The sequence below is a fragment of the Bactrocera latifrons genome, unplaced genomic scaffold (genome assembly GCF_001853355.1).
Source record: "Bactrocera latifrons isolate USDA-ARS-PBARC rearing strain unplaced genomic scaffold, ASM185335v1 scaffold_112, whole genome shotgun sequence".
NCBI classification, from domain to species: domain Eukaryota; kingdom Metazoa; phylum Arthropoda; class Insecta; order Diptera; family Tephritidae; genus Bactrocera; species Bactrocera latifrons.
Genome location: NW_017534542.1, coordinates 624,702 through 645,058, shown reverse-complemented (window position 1 = coordinate 645,058; position 20,357 = coordinate 624,702). Strand labels below are relative to the sequence as shown.

General features: G+C 36.8%; 1 protein-coding gene across 2 annotated transcripts in view; it reads right to left on the bottom strand.

Moving 5' to 3' along the window:
* LOC108974676 (nuclear hormone receptor FTZ-F1 beta) overlaps positions 1 to 20,357 on the bottom strand; it is an 86,320-nt gene that overhangs the window by 51,945 nt on the left and 14,018 nt on the right. Inside the window, exon 1 of one of the 2 annotated variants that reach the window (XM_018942671.1) lies at positions 9,921 to 9,971. The exons of the other annotated variant lie outside the window; for it this stretch is intronic. The gene's annotated coding sequence lies outside the window, so the exon portion shown is untranslated. Of the gene's footprint in view, positions 1 to 9,920; positions 9,972 to 20,357 lie in introns of those variants that run through there. 2 annotated transcript variants of the gene reach the window in all.

Below are 20,357 nucleotides of genomic sequence, written 5' to 3'. Positions count from 1 at the left end.
TTATTATTATTATTATTATTTTTGTTTTTTTAAGACATCATATCCCTCTAATTGAAAGACCGTGCATATTAATAGTATTTATGGTCCTGATATTTTGGTTTTGATTCCGTTTGGAAACACGCTTTGAAAGGCCGAAATTATTGCTAATATAATGAAAACTTTCAAGTCTGAAAATCTTGACTCTTTCCATCTGTGAATAACTGCTAAATCACAATAAAATCAAAACATTTCTGAAGTGGGTGGTTACAGGTGATGAAACGTGAGTCACTTCCGACAACGTCAGTGAAAAATAGTCGTCGTCGGATTGCAGGAAACCGTCGCAAACGAAGGCTACACGACGATTAGAAATGTTTACTGGGAGGAAATCATCAACTATGAGGGGCTCTATTATGGTCAAGCTCTTAATGCTGACATGTACTGTCAGTAATGAAACCGCCAGTAGGAAACAATCGACCGAATACAGCCAGCTTTGGCTAATTGGAGAGCAGCCCCGTGAACTAGCTTGGGATGTTTATATCCATTCATCTTATAGTTTAGACTTGACAATAAGTGACTACTACTCTTTCCTGTCTATAACCAAATGACTTCGCCGTTGAAAAATTCGCCTAACGAGAAGTTTGTGTAAGCCACTAACTGTTTTAGTTTTTTACCAAAAGAAATTAGTGGCTCTATGTGAGTGGCATTATGAAATTTCTTTCAAAATGGAAAGTTATCGAACAAACCGTTGTACTATACTATTTATACATATAACCGAAATTGGATCATTCTAACTATGCTTAATAAAACCCTCAATTTAAGGCAGAAAATGTTTTTAATGGAAACACCCTGTGTGGGTATACGAAATTATTTGAACAAGTACGTATGTATGTAAGCAAAATGCAAAAAAGCTTTGCCACAATTGCCGCTTAAGGTCATTCACTTGCATGCAAATACAAATTTACAATGCAAAAAAACAAAAAGCACATAAATAAGATTATAATTACATACGACAGCAACAAAGAAAACTGCAACCGAAATTATTTGAGCGTTTGTTAAGCGAAAAACCTTCATAACTTTTCCCTCCCATTGACCTCGTCAGAATGCAAAATAAAACGGCGCCGTTACAACTTGACGTGTTGGCATAAAAGCAAATGCAAATATCATATGCCAGCAAGTACATATGCATGTACAATATTTATATATGTGCGTCCATTTGTTTGATGTGTGAGTATGCATGTAGCGACAACACTGATTTTCTGTTTATTTTCCTGAATACGATATTTGCATGCAAACCAAAGCGACGACTGACGCTGGTGTAATTGTAGCGCATGTTTACATGTCAGCGAGTGTTGCTGTTGTTGTTGTTATTATTATTATTTTTTTTTTGTTGTTATGTACATTTAACTTTTTCTCCGCTTATTATAACAACAGCAAAACACAAATGCATCAAGGCAAATGAGCGGTCACAGTTGGACGCCCGCTACACGGCGCAACAGCAGCAGCAGCGGCAGCAACAGCGACCGAGTTGGTGTAATATTGAAAATTATAATGTATGTATGTATGTGTATTTGCATTGCAAATATGTGCACATATTAGCGTGTAGGAAAAATCATTAAAGCGACCAGCGACCACCAGCATTTGCCAGCACAGCGCCGCAGCAACAAGTTGCTGCACATAATATGCCACTTGCCGCGTGCTGCGCTTGCCGCTGATCATGCCTTTGTGGTTAGCAAGCAGGCAGTCAGAGTTGGTGGCACATACAATAGTAATAAGCGCATGCGCTCATGCAAAGCAGGTTGGTGCAAGCAGCAGTGTGATTACTTGGAGTATATTTGCATACAGCAATATATGTGTATATTAGGGTGTGCGTTATTTACGAGACATTTTACTTTGAAAAGGGTATATTAAGTTTGCTGTGACGTTCGTAACACTCAGAAGGAAAACGTCGAAGGGAAATATACACCATATATAAATGATCAGCGAGACGAACTGAGTTGGTTTAGCCAAGTCCGCCTGCCCGTTTGGCTATCTGTATATACGTAAACTAGTACCTCAGTTTTTGAGCTATCGACTTGATATTCTGCACATGGCCTTTTCTTTCCAAGAAGCTACTGATTTGTTGGATCTGTCGATATTGTACTACTACAGCATATAGCATATACAAACTGAACGATCGGAATCAAGTGCTTATATGAAAAACTTTTTTATTTTGCAAGCTATCTTCACGAAATTTGGCTTGTCTAAGGTTACAATACAATATCTGAGGAAATTTTTTAGATCGAACCACTATATCATATAGCTGCCATAGAAACTGAACATTAAATATTAAGCTCTTGTACAAAAAAATTTTATATTTGACAAGCTATTTTCACGAAAGTCGAACATGTTTGATTGACAAAGGATACGGAACAATATCAGAAAATTTTTTATTACATCGGACCACTATATCATATAGCTGTCATAGAAACTGAACGTTAAAAATTAAGTGTTTGTATGAAAAACTTTTTTATGTGACAAGCTAGCTTGATGACATTCGGCATGATTTAATGTCAAAGGCTAAGCTACAATATCCGAAGACATTTTTTAGATCGGACCACTATAGCATATTGCTACCATAGAAACTGAACGTTAAAAATTAAGTGCTTGTATGAAGATCATTTTTATGTGACAAGCTAGCTTTATGATATTCGGCATGATTTAATGTCAAAGGCAAAGCTACAATATCCGAAGACAGTTTTTAGATCGGACCACTATAGCATATTGCTGCCATAGAAACTGAACGTTAAAAATTAAGTGCTTGTATGAAAAACATTTTTATGTGACAAGCTAGCTTCACGATATTCGGCATAATTTAATGTCAAAGGCAACGCTATAATATCCGAAGAGATTTTTTAGATCGGACCACTATAGCATATAGCTGCCATAGAAACGTTAAAAACTAAGTTCTGGTATGAAATTTTATATATTTGACAACATATTTGATTAATATATAATATAGATTTCTGATTTTTTTCATAGAAACATTCTTTTTAAAGTTATACAGTTAAAAGTTATATATCAAATGTACTGCGCTTTCATACAAGTTATTCATACATTATGTGTTGCTCATACGACATGGTGCACTGTATGAACGCAGTATATTTTTGCTACATAACTTTAAGTTATGCGTAACTTTTAAAGCAGTGGTTTTATTAAAAAAGTTATTAAGACCTTTTTTGTGGAGCGCTGAATTTTGTATTAGAATGTAACATTTTCAAAATTTTACGTTTACTGCTTTAATCCAAAATATAACAAAATACCATCTAATATGTAAATTCGAAGAGTAAAATGATTCTTTCAGGCTTTAAATTGAAAATAAAAAGTTTTGTTTTATGTTGGATAAATTTTTTTTAAGGAAAAATTGAAATTTTAAGGGTGTTTCCAAAAAAAACGTGTAAAAGTTTAATAAAAAAAAAAATATATGGAATAATAACGCATGCCCTACTATTGTTATATACACACACATACTTGACTACATACATTCATACCAATAAAGTATGTTTATATGCTTGCCTTAAGCATATTTGTCTTGCCTTGACTGCAACGGCGCACCAAATGGCAATCCGCAATGCGCGCCGCACACAACGGAATGCGTATAAAATTGCCCAACAATGCAAAATAGTAGAAAATAAACAAATAATTTGCTGCAGAAATGCAGAAACGCAAAGTTTTTTAAATAAAAACAGCTGCAAAAATATAGGAAAAAATTAATACAATTATATGCATACAACAAAAAGTGCAAGAACATGTAGCATAACTACAACAAAGGCTGACGCATAGCACTGCTGGCAAGCATAAGCGCACATWCATACATATATAATACACAACACATATATGTGTATGTGTCTGCATGACAGTTATCAAGACCGAGCTGACTGACTGCACGCCTGCTTGGTTAGACGGTCGGTTGGTTAGGTGGCTGGTGCCTTAGTTGGTCGCTTGTAACATTACAAGCATGTTGAAAGCAATACAGTGACGGTGAAAATAGTAGCACTAGCTAGACTAGAGAACCAGAGGTGGAATATCGAGAATAAGGTCTAGTAAAAAAGAAATCCAAAATGATCGTTTGAAATTCAAGATTTTATTAAGTTTAGGTAGAATTATATATTTACAATTCTCAGTGTGGTTATTCACAAAACAGCAGCATGTTCAGCTATAAGATTAAAGGAATTGGGTGGTTGGAATCAGCAGAACTATGGACATAGTGGAATCCTAAACAAGCTCAACGTTAAGAAATCGGACTACATTCTCCCAATGCTAGATTTCAATAGACACTTCCAGGTGAGGATGAGATCCAAACGAGAATGGAGAAGAGGCTCATTAGGGGAAGAAGATACCATCTCAGGCTATACCGACATGTTCAAAATAGTTTGCGGAGTAGGCACGGGGGTATTTTCCGTTGATCTAGACATTTCTCTCCATCCGTCTACCGAACTCGGCTAGCATCTTTCGAGAGGAAGTACTGGGCATAGAAAAGGCCTGCGAAGCTCTATTGGAAGATCCGAGACTATACGTAAAGCAACAATATTTACAGATAGCCAGGGTGCGCTTCTGGTCTTGTCTTCGCCCATGACAAATTCCAGTATAGTCCACAACTGCAAGAAGGCACTAAGCGCAATAAAAGACAAGCTCCACCTAGACTTGATCCGGGTTCCTGTCCACAGGAACATTTTCGGCAACGAAAAAGCAGACGAGCTTTCCTTAAGATTCCGAGGCGGAGCTAATACGAAGCCCGCTAGGATCGATCAAAAGAGAGATCCATAGACAATTCTAATAAGTTGCAAAAAAACAGATGGAGTAACATAAAAAAATACATCATAACTAAGCAATTATGGCCAACATATGACAAGAAAAGAACTAATGACTTATTAAATATGTAGGTCTAGGATAAGTATCTAGAGAGACACAGCTACCATAACAGGGCACTGGCCATTTGGAGAACATGCGTTCAAAATGGGTATGCCCTACAACAACATCTGTCGAGGCTGCGGAATAGCAGGGAAAAAGGAGACAATTTTCTCTGTGGATGCCGATCCCTATCACACTTGGAATCCATCAAGCACCAAACTTGCAATGGATGTTTACTAAAAGCATATCGGACATAAGTAGCTTCATCGAAACCTCAAAATGGTTTGAAAGAGAAGGTGAAACGTGATAGCAGCTATAAAAGCACTACGAATAGTGCATCCAAATTGCACAGGCAGTGCTAATTGAGCCCGAAAGACAACAGGGCTGCACTCCTACCAAAAGAAACAGTCTACTTGTCTCTCACGTCGCTGTTGACAGTCATAACTTCGAAGTCGTAGATAATTTCGTCTATCTTAGAACCAGCGTAAACACCACAAACAATGTCAGCCTGGAAATCCAACGCAGGATAACTCTTGCCAACATGTGCTACTTCAGACTGAATAGGCAATTGAGAAGTCAAGTCCTCTCTTGACAAACAAAGACCAAATTCTTCAAGTCACTCATCATACCTCACCTCCTATATAATAATAATAATAATAATACCCAACGATTACAATCCTCCCGCCCAACCGACGCACGGAGCGCAATCCGCGAACGAGCGGAATTAGCCGAGTCATAAAAGGCAAGAGAGTTTTAAGCGTTGTAATCTTAAGCTGCTCAGCTACAGAAACAAAAATTTCAACAGCAAAAACTAAGAATTAGATTAAAGTTTATAATTTTTAAACGCTACTTGTTAAGAGTAGATAAAATAATTTTTTAATGGTAAAGAGWGAATCTGTTAGATCAAATGTGCTGGAATGAGAATTGAAATCGTGACATATACGGCGGAATGGTTCGTTTAACTTGAAATTTGTTCTAGAAAAGTAAAGGTCTAAACTGCCTGGTAGAGTGAGCAGGAATGTTAAAATCAATATCAGACAAGAGAGATGGGCTACAGGCTGACCCATTGATGAGTTTTACAAGAAATATTATACCAAGCATTTCCCTACGACTAGCGAGTGTAGGGAGATTTATAAGCTTTAAACGGTTAGTGTAGTATATGGTGGACGATGATAACATCTGAAGAGTTAGTGTTACGAGTTTTCGAGAATAAGGTGCTGTGGAAGATTTATGGCGTATTGGCCACGGCGAATACCGGATTCGATTGAACAATCGAGCTGTATAAGATATACGACGTCATGGACATAGTTCAGTGAAGACAGCAACTATGCTGGCTAGGTCATGTCGTCCGAATGAACAAAAACACTCCAGCTTTGAAAGTTTACCGACACAGTGCCGGCCGGGAGAAGCAGAGAAAGACTTGCGCGCTGCTGTTATCTCGGTTATAACCGCGTAAGCTTCTTCTACGCAAGTAAAGAAGAAGAAGGAATAAGTAGCAATCATTCGTACTTGACAACTCTGCTAACAACAATATAATTTCTTTACTCTCCACTGTACGCTTTGACATTTGTGTGCGTTTGCAGGCATATGTGCGATCGCACCAATTGCCTCGCACCTCACAACAATTCTCGTTTGTACACTGCTGTTCGCGGTTTTTTTTTTTAATTTTTTTTTTTTATTTTGTATTTTTATTTTTTTTTTTGTTGAAACAACAAACAGGTTAAGGTATGTGGATATTGCAGCGCATTAACAACAATAACAGTAACACCGAAATTGCATACTAAAAGCAACCAGTTGCAGCGGCGGCAATGCAGACGGCGATGGCAGCGCTTTTCTTGTTGGCATTCTTCAACGGCAACTGTGTGGTAGTCTTTGGGTGGCTTTGGCTGCCAACAAGCAACAACTTGCTATTGGTTGCAAGCGCTCAAGCTGCGTATAATATATTTATATATGTATACGAATGTAAGGCAATATTTCAATATGTTGTTATTGCGAAACATACGCGGCCAGTAGCGGTAGTTACATTTAATTAACTTAAAGTCAAGCATTTTTAAGCGCTGAATGAAAAAATATGGCGAATATTGTATTAATGTGGCAATAAATCAGGTCGAAGTGACCCACTTCATTCAAATGCATGAATAATGCTTGAAAACGGTCTTTGCATTAACCGGATATCACAAATGTAGACAGTGGTTGGGGTGTTCAGATACGGTTAAAAATTATTCGAATTCAATAAAGTTGTAGTAAAGACTTTCGAATAAGTTTTGTAACGTAAAAGACATATAAAAGTGGATTACTCACGCGCAGAATATGTAGTTAAAAAAAAGTTTTTTCAATGTAAAACCCTAATAGAAATAGAACTTGTTGTATGCCTGCGCACCTAGCATATACATAAGTATTACGTGTAGTTAAAATTTAGCAACAAAAATTAATTTTTTGAACTAAAAAATAAWAATAATTTTTGATGCTAACTTTTACCCAATACTTATGTATACGCTAGGTGGCGCTGTGATTCAACAGCATCTATTCCGTTTACAAATTATCATTGCAACATACTTTTTTCTATGATCTTGCGGTTCAAGCAATTGTTTCAGTTGATGTGTGAGAGCTCGCATTATGTGAATGTGGTTAAGAGTGATTTGTCTTCGGCGTTTGGTTTTCCTGATTTCTTGAAACTCAATTGTCAAGCAAATGGTTGTATACCGCTCAGAAAGTACTAACCTGTATTGTTCTAGTAATATGGTGGCGACATATTCATATATATCATATTCTAAAACTACAAGCAATCATTTGCCTGGAAGTGCTTCGAGCGCGAAAAACTTTTGTTGTATTAGGCGCAGCTTGAAACACCCATATGGTCGACTGCTGTTTACTTTCGGGCTCATACGCATATATCACGATGTCGAAAACGTGTTTCGAAGCAGTAGTTTTCTTATTTTGGTAACCTTTCTTGGCACGGCGCTACTTTTGAGCGATTCATAAAATGTATTGGATCCAACGTGAAATAAGAATTGTCTACAAAGAAGTTTTCATGTATAATTGAAGGTATGCTAGTCTCACTAATGCCCGTAGTATTCTCAAAATCAAGATTGATCACATAACGATCTTGCAACACACTTTGTGCATAGCATCAATAGTTTCCTGAAAAAGAAATGATTTTGGACGAATTTTCTGAAATTCGTCATGAAGTGATCTACGAAAAGGTGCACGTTGCCACGATGACGATGAAAAATGGATGTATTTTAAGAATCCCAAGCAGAGAAAATCATGGGTTAATTCGGGACAACCATCAACATCGACTGCAAAAGCAGATTGATTCGGTAATAAGGCAATGCTCTGTGTTTAATAAAATCAGAAGGATGTGATAAATCATGAGCTACTAAAACCTGGTGAAACTGTTAATACTAATAGCTACAGACAAAAAATGCTCAATTTGAACCATGCATTGATAGAAAACCGATCAGTATGAATCAGAAGACTAAGCAAAGTCATTTTTTTACACGGCAATGCACCTAATGCAAAATCGGTTCAGAATACACTGGAAGTACTTGGTTAGGGACTGTTACGCCACCCGCCGTATTCACCAGACTAAAGCCCATCCGAATACCATTTGTTTTCATTGACGGGCCACGCATTGGGCATAGCAGCACTTCGATTCCTACGCAGAAATTAAGTCGAAAATTTAGTGATTATAGTATGAATTTCAGACAAAATCTTGGAGTTTGACTTGTGTGGCAGAAACAGTGTGTAAATAGTCACAGCTGCATTTAACTTATGGAATCACTTTGCAACAATGTTAGAGGAAGGATAACTTTGGCTAAGCTATAAAATCAATAGCAGAGATTTTTACTGAATTTAAAGATAGTTAAAAACAGCAATCCAGTTTCAAAAGTTCATAACTAAAAGAAAATCTTAAGCTGAGTTGAAGTGCAGTTGTCGCCCAAGGCTGCATGAATAAAGCATAAATAAGGAGCTCCTACGGCGCTTTCGAAAGACGGTGCATGGTAGTATTGTGTAATGCATACTCCTAGATGTAAAATTTTTACTTCTACTTTGCAGAGGCCAAGAAACTTACTCTTCAGAGGCGATACAAAAGTTGACCCAACAAATGGGTCAGGTCAAGTGTGCGTAGGTGAAAAGAGACAATTTTGACACAAAATTACAAAAATTGCTTATTTTCTTTTTTAAGGCTTCAAAATAGATGAACAAACTGAGAAAACGTTTTTTAACAGGGTGTTCCTCCTAAGAAGTTTAGGGTTTCATCGTAATAATAACTACAAGTATAACGCTTTTCAGTGGCACAATAGAATTGGAGTTACTAGAAGTATTTTTGCTAATACATTCGGTACTCTTAGACTTCAGATTGCCTAGTCAGACTACATTTCTTTACGAGGTTCTATGTAATCATTTAGTAGACTTGCGTATTGCAACCGCAAACATCTCATATCTTCACACGAAGTAATCATATTTTGCTCGGATTGCTATTCAGTTCTTTTATTATTATGGATCAAAAATATATGTATTTACCACAAAAATATATGTTTTTACCACATATTAAATATCTTGGTCCTAGCTGCATTCATTATATCCTGAACAGGTAGATTACGTTTGGCACGTAGTTCCTAACCCTTAGAAGGAAGCGTGAGAAACCCTGCAACAGTATATGTATACAAATGATCAGCATGACGAGCAGGGTCAATATAGCTGCGCATGTCCGTTCGTCTGTCCGTATTTACGTGATCTAGTCTCTCAGTTTTTAAAAAACGTATCTAAAATTTGACACACGCGTTTTCCTCCACACGGAGTTGCTTATTTGTCGACACTACAATCTCCGAACAGATTGTTCAATTCGGTACACTATAGCAAATAGCTTCCTTATATACCCTTTATGCTAGTAAGGATCCACCTGTGAAGGCTATTACACTACTGCACGACTCACAAAATTTATGATATGGTTGGTCAAATCAACTGTTATGGTTTTTGAAAATGACGATCTCTGCAAATTAAGCAATTAAATAAGTATCAATATTCGCATGTGCTCACAATATGCTTACATTTCTGCCAAATAAGGCTAACTGCCGAACAACACGCGTTTTACATTTACATGCATGTACATCGGCCAGCTACAATTACACGACACTAAAGACTGAGTGCAATAAACCGCAAGGGCATGCAAATAGAGTCCACAAGCCGACAAAGACGCACGTCATGTGGCTTATCAGTGTGTGGATTTACATCCACACACAAATGTGCGCTACTTTGTATGCTTATTTACAAAAATAGCAACAAAAACCGCAATTATAGCAACGCAACGGAGACGACGACGATGACGACAAACACATGGGCGAAATAATGTCAATGCCATACATTAGCGCTAACGCAGAATTACAACGCGCACACTGGCATACGAGCGAATTTGCAAAGCTAGACAAATACATACATATGTACATATGTATGCTCTCTAGTAAGCAGCTGACAACAGCAACAACGGCTGCCAGTCATTGCTCGATTCATGTGCAATCCCTACAAATATATATAACAACATGAAACACCTATAATTCTCAAGTGACTTTTCGATTTAGACGCTTCCTCAAAATGCATTCACCAAAAATGTCACATTAACTCTTCTACAGCAACAACAAACAAGCATGAGCGCTAGCCTCGGCTGCATTGAAGTTATAATACTCTTCACAGGTGTATAAGAAGGTCTTTAACTTGATTTCGAACGGTCATTTTGTATGGCAGCTATATGCTATAGTAATCCGATTTGCACCATACGTTCAGAGACGGTAGCGTTAGCTTGGACAATAATCTATGCCAAATTTCGTGAAGAAATATTGTCAAATAAATAAATTTTCCATACAAGGACTAGATTTTTGTCGGTGAGTTTGTATGGCAGCTATATGCTACAATGGTCCGATCTCGAAACTTTCTTCGGATATTATGGTGTTGCTTTGGATAATAATCTGTGCCAAATATCGTAGAAATATCTCGGCAAATAAAAAAGTTTTCCATACAAGGGCTAGAACTCGATCGGTCAGTTTGTATGGAAGCTACATGCTATAGTGGTCCGATAAAAACGATTATGACAAATAACTTTCTTCTTAGAGAGAAAATAACGTGCGCAAAATTTCAATTCAATATCTTAAAAACTGAGTAACTTTTACGCTGACATACGGTCGGGCAAGTCATTTATACATACATACACTATATAAAAACCACATTAATTCAATGCATAGTTCTTTGCTACTTGCAGTCAATATCCGATTTGCCTATTTATTTTGCGACACGTGTGTGGTTAACCCATCGATATAATGTATAAATATGTATATAGTCGGCGTATGGCTCGTGCAATTGACACGCACACTACACACACACACAAACACAGCACTTTCATTGTAGTGTGCGTTTGCGATATTTTTCGGGCAAGGTCATCAACAAGACAAAGTCAATGGCCGAAAATAACCTCTTCTACTTTTGCCTATTACAACTATTGTTGACTGTTAGGTGGTTTTCTTTATGCATACTCTTCTTTCTTTCTTTCTCATCTTTTGTTTCTCCATACATATTATATATGTATATATATGTAGATGTACATTGCGCTTTGTTTGCTCTTTCTATATTTAGTTGGAGTCGACGAACGAGTTTTTTGCCTTTCTACACTGCGTGCAGTGTGGATTTGGTCGATTTCTTCTAGTGGTATTAAAATTGATGCGGCAAAATTGCTCTGTTGCTCTCTCTCTACCATTTTCTCTGACTGACATTTACCGCGTTGCCTATGGCTTTCATAGGCGGCATTTTGTTCGATCTTCACCACTTTTTTTGCTTTTCATTTATTTTATTTACTTTTGTACTTACTAGCTCAATTGGGTAGCCGATCGAATATTGCTTTATACTAATTTTCTCACCTTAGCTTGCTTACTTCACTTTATACATTGCTTTATTATTCTCGTTGCTTCTGAAATTGCTGATATTTTAGCCGATCATTCACACTATAAACCTTTTCTACGTGACTCGGCTTCGAACTATCCTCTTATATTACTTGTATTTAGCTTTAACGTCAATTACTTCATTCTTCGTTTTATACCGCTATGTTTCTTGCCATATATTATACTCCTATTTACTACTTAATCAGATATTAAATTTTTCCTTTCCACTACTTCTTTCCTTGTACCGCTGCTGTCTCAATTTTTTACGGTTTCGGTGTTCTAAAATACTCTACTTCAAATATAGATTACATTTCCACCAAATATTATTCAAACAGAGGACGGACTATATATGAAGTTTTTAAAAAACAAAATTACTTCCTCGTTTTTAATTGATTTTAACTAATTTACATAATATGGATGGGTAAACTGACGTTGAGCAGTACCAAAAGCTCCGTCAGGATCGGAGACGACTCCCTATCGTGCGATCGTAAATAGAGAAGGTGCAATCTTCTCCAACTTTATACAACTACTGGCGTACGCCGATAACATAGATATCATTGGTCATAACAACCCCGCCGTCAGTTCTGCTTTCTCCTGGTTGGACAAACAAACAGTCGTCACATTCATTAATCGGCTCCCACTTTACTGTTTACAGACATAACTTCGAAGTCGTAGATAATTTCGTCTATCTTGGAACCAACATTAACAACAACTTCAGATTAGAAATACAACACAGGATAACTCTTGCCAATGGAGAAGTAAAATCTTTGCGGAGGTTTTGCGGAAGATTTATGGTCCCTACTGCAGTCGATGGAACGATGAGCTGTACGAGATAAACAATGACATTGACATAGTTCAGCGAATTAACAGACAGCGGCTATACTGGCTAGGTCATGTCGATCAAATGGATGAAAATACTCCAGCTCTGAGATTATTCGGCTGCAAACAATGACAATGAAAACCGACTGGCGCGCTGTTGAAAACTCGGCTATAACCGCGTAAACGGTGTCTACGCCAACAAAGAAGAAGAAGAACGATCGACAGAAAATTTTGACAAGGATTCCTATTTTTTAAACTACTGCAAACAAATTCGCGTCTTTCTAACTTCAAAGTGGATATAAAATTTTAGAGCGAACTACCAAGAAATATTGCAAAAACCAAACATGAGAGATCGGAGATAAACCGCCATATTTTATAAACAAAATCAAAAAATTTTAGATCAGCTGAATGTTTTTGGAGTTCTCTTGCCTCTCCTTACTCAACAGCCCCGTTATAACCGTTAATTGACATGACAGCACTCAAAAACCATCCCAGTTATTATTATTTTTATTGGTATCCGGACATGAAATAGTTCAAACTTAATCACTTATTGATTTTCGCCAAATCATGCTTCCGATACCCAAAGTTATTTATTTGCTCATGAGCACTACTGCTGATAGCAATTCTATTTTTATCAGCTTTTTAAACGAGTTAGAGATAAAGAAACACCAAACCCTTAGACAAAATGGGTCATGTTAAAGTGTGTTAAGTAAGAAAATAGTAATAATCTTAAGCGTGTAGCTTTAACTAATGTTTGTCACTTTTTCAGGTATGTTTCTATGTATACTTTGCTCACAAAAGAGTTTGTCAACACCATTAAGTTTAATAAATGAGTAAACTGGAATCCAGCGCAAAACTTCAGATGCTAGCGTCATACTTTCTCCTTTAGAATTTGGTACACCGTTCATGGCGATCGAACGATGAAATTTGTGTGAGATAGAAGGACTTAGACGAATAATCAGGAGGGAGGTAATATGCGATATATATTTGTATGCAAAATAGACATCGAATTTTTCGAGATCAGTTATTAATCAAGTCCACCTCTTATACAGGGTTTGTAATAGGACTGATTTTCTTTCGCCACGAATGTACTTGGAAGCGTGCGTGCACCGACTGGATTCGGTAGAGGGCGTTCCTAGGCTAACAAACAAACGGTTGGTTAGTTATCTCCGAGTACCTGGAGAGCCAGGACAAACATTTTCGCGCGACGTACTTCTGTGGTGGTGCAAGCCCAAAGTGCAGCGCTCGAGAAAGCATAGGTACGAGATTAAATTCTGTTTGAAACTCGGTCAATTTGCGACAGAGACGTTTGATATGATCAAGCAGGCTTACCCAGATGTTGTTTTAGCAAGAAGTGGTGTGTTTTGGTTTCACCAGACCTTTTTGGAGGACTGGGAAGAGGACGAAATCCAAAGTGAAAGCGATGCTCATTGTCTTTTTTGACATCAAAGGCAACGTCCACCATGAATTTGTTCTTCCTGGGCAAACCGTCAAGTTTTACGCAAAAGTCCTCAAGTGACGCAAATGAAGGGTCAATCGGGATCGGCAAGACATCGCGGCCGATTAGAAGTTACACCACGACAACGCCCGCACTCACACCGTCTTTCTTGTGAACAGCTACCTAACCAAGCCCGGCTTTCCAACGCATCCGCAGCCGTCCCACAGACCAGATGTGGCACCACCGGATTTTTTTTTGTTTCCTTGACTGAAAAGGCCCATGAAGGGGAAGCATTTTGAGACAACTAAAAGTGCGAAAAAGAATGATAGAACAAAATACGCTCATGTGTCGAATATGAGGATCTTCATGGTTTCGATTGTATACATGGCTATATCGATTAATAATAATATAATAATAACCAATAAAAATTTGGTATAATATCATTGCAGAGGCTCCATAATGGAGTTCCATATATAATGGCATCGAATTGACTTTCATAGGAATAAAGAATTTCACATAGCCCGCACAAAAGGAACATGGTATTCTATGTACTTTCATCCGTTTGATTTTAAGCAATATTCTTTGAATAACTAAGTTTAAAAGAGGGATATTTTACTGAAGCTTTGTAGATTATGTTACATTTCGAACATGGGAGAAAGTACTGATTTCTGAGACAGCATTAAACCATTTAAATAATTCTAAATACAAAAAGAAACTCGATGAAGTGGATGTCATATGAGTCAGCGGAAAAGCAAATCGATGAATTTCTGAAGGGGATGGTTACTAATGATGAAAAGTGGGTTAGTAAACGTAGTCAAGACAGAATTGATGAACAAAAAGGATCAGATAATGTATGGTTAATGTTTTGGGTATGCTGCGTAGGTGCAGAGTAGCAGTTCCAAAAGAGATTCTTCACAATGCGACTGATAACCCTACATCCTTCCAACGCATCATTATTGGTAATAGGTTTTTATATATGTATATGACATCGAAACTGTCCAACAAGCTACCGAATGGCGCTCCAAAGCGGAAGCCGCAAAAACCATAATTCTCTGATGACATTGAAGGCCATGACAGACGAGACTGATGCGTGTAAAAATTGATAAAGTGTTGGTATGCTTGCTCAGGAGGCTATTTTGTAAGTGATAATAGAGATTTGTACTCAAATTCTTGAATGTTTATAAGTTTTTGTCAGTCTAGGTCATTTATTTTTGGCATTTTTAACGAAAATTCACTAAATTATTTTATTTCAATACAATTCAATCCACATAGTTTATAAAAAGAAGTCATCAATGAACTTGATCTATCGAATTTTTATGTATGCGTATGTAGTACACACCTTCTTCATGAATGGATTTTATTTGTCACGAGTGCCAAAATCATTTTTCTGACGCTGTCAATGGGTCACTGTAACACCCACACGTGTTATTTAGTTATTTAGCATATATCTATACTTATATATGTGTGTATATATAAATTTGTGTTAACCGTAAACTAATTAATAGATTTAAATGAACATATATATATAATGGCATATACAGACAAAACATATAACTCAGTAGTAGTATTTTTTTTCAACTCAGCAATTAATATATTTAAAATCTCCAAAATTTTCAGTTTTAGGGTTTCTTGATTGAAATAGTTTATAATTTAACGGATGTTCCAAGTAGAGGTACTTTTTTCAATAGCCTTTTTTGTTAGATGACACGTGAGTCGTGTCAAGCTGTCATGTAATTTTTGTTCAGTATTGTTGGGCATTTCATGGTGGAAAGACTTACGTCTGAACAACGTGTTCAAATCGTTCAACTTTATTACGAAAATTCATGTTATGTGAAGAATGTGTTTCGCGACTTACTTAAATGGTCCAAATAATCAGCCTACTGAGCGTACTATTCGCAACAGCATCATCCATCTTGAAACCCAGCATTCATTATTGTAATATTCGACCGAATAGATCACGTCACGAAACTATAGCTGCCATAGCTGAGAGTGTACACCAAGACCGTGGAGAGTCGATTCGGTGTCGTTCGCAGCAACTCGGTATATACGTATGTATGGACCGAATTGGCGCATTTTACATCGAAATCTTAAATTGAAAGCGTACAAAATATAGCTTCTCTAAGAATTAAAAAGTTCCAAGAATATCCGAAGTTTCAACAAGACATCTCCACTTCCCACACATAGGATTTATTGAGAACACTTCGGTGCGGAGATAATTTCACGTGTTTAGCTGGTCGATTAGCCACCAATAACGTGTGATATCATACCGTTAAACTTTTTCCTATCCCCACAGGAAGAGTGCCTGTAGTTTTTAAAGTCTAACGTCTAACGTCCCGCTTTGATTTAGGCGTGTCATTCCGATCGGCAGCCAACCGAGTGGAATGAACTCGATGAACCCACTCCAAACCGTATAAAAACTCAAAAGTCGGTTGAAAAGATTATCGCGTATGTAGTTTAGATTGCTCATTGAATAATTATTATTGACTACCTTGAAAAAAGATGTACCATCAACATATTACATAGCGCCATTCGACCGTTTAAAGAACGAAATCACCGAAAAGCGGTCACATTTCAAGAAAAACAAAGTGCTGTTTCATCAAGACAATGCGCACCGTGTCACAAGTCAGTAAAAGCGATGACAAAAATTCATAAATTACGCTTTGCATTGTTTTCCGCATTCACCATATTCTCCAGATCTGTCCTCCAGCGATTATTTACTGTTCTCAGATCTCAAAAGAATGCTTGCTTGCTGGGAAGAATTTTTTGTCGAATGAAGAGGTGATTAGCGAAACTGAGCTCTATTTTGAAGAGAAGCACAAATCGTAATATCTAATGGTATCGAAAAGTTGTAGGGTCGCTAAAATCAGTGTATTATCCTCGAAAGGAACTACTATGTTGAAAAAGAAAACGAATTTTGTCAAAAAATATGTGTTCAGAAGACTTTTCAATTGATTTGTTACATGTAAATGTACGTAAAAAGTAACAGATATAAATTAAAAACGAAAATTTAAAAAAAGTATTAAAAGAAATATTTAAAAAAAATATTTAAAAAAAATTAAAAAATTAAATTAAAAAAAATAATAATAAAAAAAAATTATGTTGAAAAACATGAGTTTCAGCACCTCAAACAAATCACTGGCGATCTAAAAATTAATATAAGCAAATTAAAATGAAACATTTAGATGATTAAAAATTAGTGATTAAAAAATTCGAAAAAATATAAAAATAAATATGAACTGCTACTCGTACTAGGTATTAAGTATATTAGTAATTATTTACGTTTGATACTGCAAATTCAACAAAAATTATGCAATTTCTCTGCGCTCGCAAAACGAAAAATGAGAAAAAATAAAAAATGAGCACAAAATCTAAACAAAAGCGCTTAAAGCAAATAAAGTCAATATATACTTTGTAGTATATGCAGCCAGTGTGTGAGTGTGCATGTGCGTGTGTGTCTGTATGCCTGCGCCGCGACTTTGTAAACAAAATGTGGCGTCTGACGTTAATATGACCGCTGCGTTGATGTGTAAGCGCGTGTATTTCAGACGACGAAACGACCTTGATCGTGGGCGTCGTATGTGCGCATACGTATCTACATATACCTAGCTGTATATTTGTATATGGATGTATATACATGCATATGTTTATAATGCGTGATAATGGCGCTAAAGTACAGCCAACAGTTGGTGATTAGCCGCTTGCTATTTATAAATATATACATACACATAAACATATAATATGTATATTTATGTATGTAAGTAACTCGTTGAGACAAATAAATGGCACAACAACAAAAAGCTGATGAGTCATTTAAACATATTTACACTGTTTATATATGACAAGCAAACCGATGTGCGTTGAAACAGCTGAGTAGCGCTCTAGTAAAAACGGTATATACATATGTATGTAGGTAATCACTACGGTATTTTAAGCTGATAAGCGTCAGAGTTGAATGACAAAATTTAATGGCTTGCAATTTCTCAGGGTTGCAAACTGATTACACATATTTGGTTGCATACATATGTACATACATGCGTATGGTATATAGGTAATAAATTTTTAAATTTTAATATGTATTTGATGTTCAAAGTACAAAAAAATCTCACTTAATTTTTGTATTAACTTCACATTAACTGCATTTTATAGTAAATGTTTATATATTTAATAATATAATCGAGGATTTATTTGAAAAATTTTATATCCCGATGCTCCTGTATATCACCATCATCATCTTAAAATTAGCTTAAACCCTTGGAACCCAAAAATCTGATATAACAAATACAATACAAGTAATGTTTCAAGAACTAGTAAAAATTTTGATTTTTGAAAAAATATTACTTTTAAAATTTTTCTAAAAAATTCCTAAAATTGTGATGAATTTTTTATTTTTGTATCTACTACTATGACATGCGTTGTTTTCCGGCTTCAGTTCACCTTTGCCACGATATTCAGCTGATAGCTCGTATCTTTCCGGGTCGTAAGCAAAGATCCAAGACTCATCGCCGAAAATTATACATTTCATGACATCTTGGTAGATTTTGGAACAAATCGTGCTTTCACTTTTCATAGGCCCAAATGATTTCAAAATGGTGTTTACTGATCTTTCTGATCTATCGTTGAAATATGCCAGTAAGATCTCTAAATGTCAATCGTCGATACTCAAGCACTAATTCCTCTATTTTATTGACGTGGTGATCATCAGTTGATGTTGATGGCCGACGTGGACGTACTGAAATTATGGAAAGAATACTTCTCCAGTTTGCTAAATGACAATGAGAAATCATAACACCAATAGATGGTAGACCCGATTCCCTAATCGATAACGATGGAGCGAACGTTTTATTACCCGACTATGAAGAAGTTTGAATAACAATTACCCGTCTGAAGAACAACCAAGCGGCGGGGGCCGATGGATTGTCGGCCTAGCAATTTAAATATAGAGGTGCAGAAGTGATAAGGCTGCGCTTACTAACCTGCGTCTCCACAACATCGCATAAAAGGTTCTATTAAGCGTATTGTTTAAAAGATTAAAGCACACCGTCAACAAGCTGATTGGACGTTATCAGTGTGGCGTTCGGCTTGGAAAATCAATAACTGACCATGTATTCACCATATGACAAATCTTGGAAAAGACCCGCAAAAGAGGATCGACACTCACAACCCCTTCGTCGATTTTAAAATTGCTTTAGACAGCACGAAAAAGAGCTGGCTCGATGTTGCTATGTCTGAATTTGGTATCACCGCAAAACTAATATGGCAGTGTAAACTGACGTTGAGCAATACCAAAAGCGCCGTAAGGATAGGAAAGGACCTCTTCGAGTCATTCGATACCAAATGAGATTTTAGACAAGGCAAGTCGATCCACTTGTGGAGAAATAATTAGAGCTGCAGAACTAAACAGAGAAGGTATAACCTTCTATAAGAGTGTAAACTGTACAGCTGCCGGCGTACGCCGATGATATTAATATCATTGGCCTGCAAACCCGCGCCGTAAGTCTGCTTTTCTTTAGACTGGATAAGGAAGCGAAGCAAATGGATCTGGTAGTGAACAAGGGCAAGACGTAATATCTCCCGTAACCAAACAATCATCGAACTCGCGACTTGGCTCCCACGTCACTGTTGACAGTCTTAACTTCGAAGTCGTAGATAATTTCGACTATCTCGGAACCAGTATTAATAGCAACAACAATGTCAGACTCGAAACCCAACCCAGAATTACTCTTGCCAACAGGTGCTATTTCGGACTGGGTAGCCAATTGAGAAGTAAAGTCCTCCTTCGACATACAAAAACCAAACTCTATAGGTCACTCATTATTCTCATCCTGCTATATGATACAGAGGCATGGACGGTGACAACAGCTGATGAATTTGACGAGCAAGTTTCTGCGAAAGATTTATGGTTCTTTGCGCATTGCCAATGGCGAATGTCGCGTTCGATGGAACGATGAGCTGTACGACGGTGAGATATATGACGATATTGACATACTTTGGCGAATTAAAGAACAGCGACTACACTGGCTAAGTCATGTCGGTCAAATGGATGAAAATACTCCAGCTCTAAAATAAAAAAGCATGCAAAAATATTTTTCAAACGAAAATTTATAATTCCATAAATCCTCAATAAAAATATTGCATGTCAATAATGGAAATTTTAAAGCAAAGTAAAATAAAAAAAACTTGTCAATAATTGATTTCTGTTATCATAACGGGCATATAAATATGTATAAATATATTAATACTATATTGGCGTGGTTACTAAATAAGTATAGGAGAATGTGGAGGGTTTTACCCTTGAAAGTTATCAA